Source organism: Neomonachus schauinslandi, chromosome 4 (assembly GCF_002201575.2).
Source record: "Neomonachus schauinslandi chromosome 4, ASM220157v2, whole genome shotgun sequence".
Taxonomy (NCBI): Eukaryota; Metazoa; Chordata; class Mammalia; order Carnivora; family Phocidae; genus Neomonachus; species Neomonachus schauinslandi.
This window is the reverse complement of record NC_058406.1, coordinates 65,049,705-65,053,856: the sequence shown is the minus strand read 5'-3', so window position 1 is coordinate 65,053,856 and position 4,152 is coordinate 65,049,705.

Here is a 4,152-nt window from a genome sequence, read left to right as displayed (position 1 = left end):
GTAATAGTTCTTACTATATATTTTGTGAGCTTTGCTCATGTGCTAAAATATTAGTTCTTAGTGGCTTACCTCCCAATTTTCTCTGCGATATAGAAATTAATTCATTTGCTTAAGAGTCTAGGAACAATAATGTCAAAGAAATACAAGTGAAGGTAATGGGATGTCTCCCTCTCCTTCCTCTATCCCTCTCTTTATCCCACTGCAAGGGAAAATAGTTTTGTCCTAACCTAAAACAAAATGTCAGCTTGTTCCAGATACAGTGTAAGACAAAACTTAAGTAGTACTACAATTTGTAGAATATTTAAGAGAAGTTAATTCTATTTGCCTTGGTTTACAGTTTATTTTGAGTTGAGTTGTGTTCCCCCAGAAGATATATTAGAGTCCTAATCTCTAGGTCACTTGTAAATGTGACCTTATTTAGAAATAATCTTAGCAGATATAATCAAGTTAAGATGAGATCCTTAGGGTGGGCCCTAATTTAGTATAACTGGTGCCCTTAGAAGAAAAGGAGATTGATACAGAGGGGAGAATACCACATGAGGAAGTAGAGACCCAAAGGGAGGAAGAAGGCCCTGTGAAGATGGAGACAGGCACTGGAGTCAGGTTGCCACAGGCCAAGGAATGCCTGGGGCCACCAATAGTTGGAAAAGGCAAGGAAGAATCCTCCCTTAGAGGCTTCAGAGGGAGCTTGGCCCTGCTTACAGACTTTTAGCTTCCAGGATTGTGAGAGAATAAACTTCTGTTATTTTAAGCTACCCAAATGCAGTAATTTGTTATGTCAGCTCTGGAAAACTAATATACAATATCTGTATATATTGAATCTGGAAAGAAATGGTGATGTGTATCAAAACATCGAAGTTGACTCTTTTAAGGGTTTGTTCATTAAAAAGGAAAAAATTTGTGGACTTTCTATTGCTAAAAGTTATATTAAAGCAAAACTGGGGTACTTGGGTGGCACAGTTGGTTAAGCGCCCGACTCTTGATTTCAGGTCTGGTCGTGATCTCAGGGTTGTGAGATTGAGCCCAGTGTGGGGTTCTACACTCAGTGTGAAGTCTGCTTAACATTCTCTCTCCCTCTCCCTCTGCCCCTCCAGCTTATGCTCTCTCTCTCTCTCTTTCAAATAAATAAATAAATCTTTAAAAAAACACTAAAATTTTGGTTTTCTCATGGATAAAATGACTAATTGATCTTAGAGTATTTAGTCTGTTCTTAACAAATAGTAATAAATAGTAGTTTTTATCTTTTGGATAAACTTCCATATAATAGGGATAGTATTTCTCCAGGATAATTTCTTGTGGCTTATACTGACTTGGTTTTATCCTTGATTATTTTTAAAAGCAAACAATGAGAAGTGCCTGGGTGGCTCAGTCAGTTAAGCACCCAATTCCTGGTTTTGGCTCAGGTCATGATTTTATGGTCATGGGATCAAGCCCTGCATCGGGCCCCATGCTCAGTACCTCAGTCTGCTTCAGATTCTCACTCCCTCTCCGCATGCCCACTCTCTTGCTCTCTCTAAAATAAATAAATAAATAAAATCTTAAAAAAAAAGCAAAAAGTGAGTATTATTTGCTTCAGAAAGAGCTCTGTTTCTTTAAATTTGTGTCTTTGATAATTCATTTGATTTTGCCATCTCAAGATCATATCCTAAATTTAAAAAAAATATAATTTTCAAGATGTCTTTTATATCCAAAATTAGCTTTGATATTTCCCAAATGGCTGTTTGCAATAATCATAATCATTTTTTTCTTTCATCTCAAAAAAGGAGGATACTAGGAGTAATTAGATTTGTTTTGGTGCTTCTTTCTCATTAATTAGCTCAAAACTAGTGTATGATCTACAAGGGAAGAGGTGTCCGATAAAAGGTGAGGCTTAGCCTTTCTTGGGTTAATTCTGTACAAGATTACTGATATAATATGTTTTAAAGATGATATCCTTTACAAGATGTCTCAGTCTCCCTGGAAATGTATCAATGCCTTCATTGTCCATACTATGTTCTTACCCTCAAGGGAAACATTGATCAGTTTCTTAGAAAAGTGTTATTTATTTCACTCCAAAACAATCTTGTCCATTCTTACACTGTTGGTTGCTGTAATGACATAACCACCTCTATTCAGTCTGTCGCCAACAGGTCATTTCTACCTTCCCCTAACGCTGGCCTGAAGGCTCTGCCACAAACTACAGATTTTGTTGAGTTTTCAACAGTGAAGGACGGTCTCAAGGCCTTTCTGGGAAAACAACAATAGCTGTACTAGGTATTATTAACTACTGTTACATCAAGAAAAAGATTCATAGATATGGGTTTCTGAGTTGTCATTGCTTAGAAAACTGTCAGACTGTACTGAGGACTGAGTCAGGATTTTCTTTCTCTTTTTAGTTAAGAAAGAGATGATTCAGGAGGGCAGGCTGCCTGCTCAAAATCCAGTGGAAGAATTAATGAAGAAGTGAACGAGATGCTGAAGGAAATCTAACTGTGGTTACTCTTTATTGAATGTATGATGGTGTTGCTGCTACAAGCTCATATTCTATTTTGATTAGTAGAGAAAAGAACTTTTTACTCCTGATCCATTTCTAACCCTAGATTCAATAGACTATGCTTTTGTAAACTGAAATGAAATATTCTTTAACAATACATTTTTCCTGACCCCTCATAATTCAGAAGCAACACTTTTACTAGTTCTTTATTTTCTTGTTTTTCTTCTCTTTTTGTCATTTGACACCAGTTCTTTACTTTCAGTGGCAATGTCATTATTTTCATAGGTTTAATAAGAATTGTCATCCTGTTTACAAGAATATAATTGCCGAGACTGATTGTGTAACCAAAGGCATAAATGGAGTGTCAAATTTTATTTGATCATCTATGATAATGCCACTATTAAGGACAAATAATTATACTTCATATATGAAATTAGTGCCTACAAAGCCCTCCCAGGAAACAGGTCTGGTAATTACTGTTCTATGGTTTATATAGTTTCCAGGCCTTACAGGTAATAAAGAAGGTTACTTCCTAGCAGGCTAGAAGCCAGGTTCTTGAGAAGTGAGGAACTTACACTTAATTATAGGTACCACAAATAAATCTTTGGAGATGAATTTTGGGGATTGATTTTGGAAAATCAAAAAAAAGAGTGAGTAAAAAGAAACTGCTCAGAAAAATAGAGAATATTGAAAATGCAATCCTAGTTTATTTATACAATTTTCAAATGAAAATTAATTATCTGCTTTAATAATTGTTCAATGTTGTATAGGTCTAGATTTGTTAATCATACTACAAAGAAGCTTATATGGCTAGTTAGCTTTTTTGCTATACCTATGTAAATTATTTAGGCCAACAAGAACAAAAAAAATGACAAGATTTTTTGTAAAAATATTTGGAGATTATTGATAATAAGAATTGTTAAGAAAAAAATATCCAAAATATAAAAATAAGGCAATAGGATGGTTAAGTGCCCTTACCAGGTCACCTTGGGCATTGTCTAATTAGCCTACTCAAGGATCATTAATTCTATAAAACAGGGGTTGGCAAATTATAGTACATTGGCCAAATTCAGCCCATAACTTATTTTTTTTTATGACCAACAAGTTGAAGAGAATCTTTACATTTTTAAAGGGTTATAAAAGACACAGTAAAGGGAATATGCAAGGAGATTATATGTAGCTTGTAAAACTTAAATGTTTACTATTAGGCCTTTCACAAAAAAGTCTACTAATTTGCTCTAGAATATGTTTTTGTCTGATTTGCAATTTAGTATTTGTTAAGGCCTGAAGTTTGAGAAGTTGATGTAAATTTGTAGATTTTTGTCCCTTAAAAGGCAAATTATTTCTATATGGTAAGAGAGGTAATGCTAAATGTTAAATTTTTACTGACTTATTGTATATTAACTGATTTTGTCTGTAATATAGCAAACTTATTTTCATCCTGAGAGATTATATAAGTTGTTGTTTTTAAACTCTTCTCTTTTTTTTTAGGATTTATTTATTTATTAGAGAGAGAAAGAGAGAGCATGTGAGGGGGGAGGGGTAGAGAGAGAGAGGGAGAGAGAATCCTCAAGCCGACTCCCCACTGAGCATGGAGCCCCATGTGGGACTTGATCTCAAGACCCTGAGATAATGACCTGAGCTGAAATCAAGAGTCAGCCATTCAAGCCACTGAACCA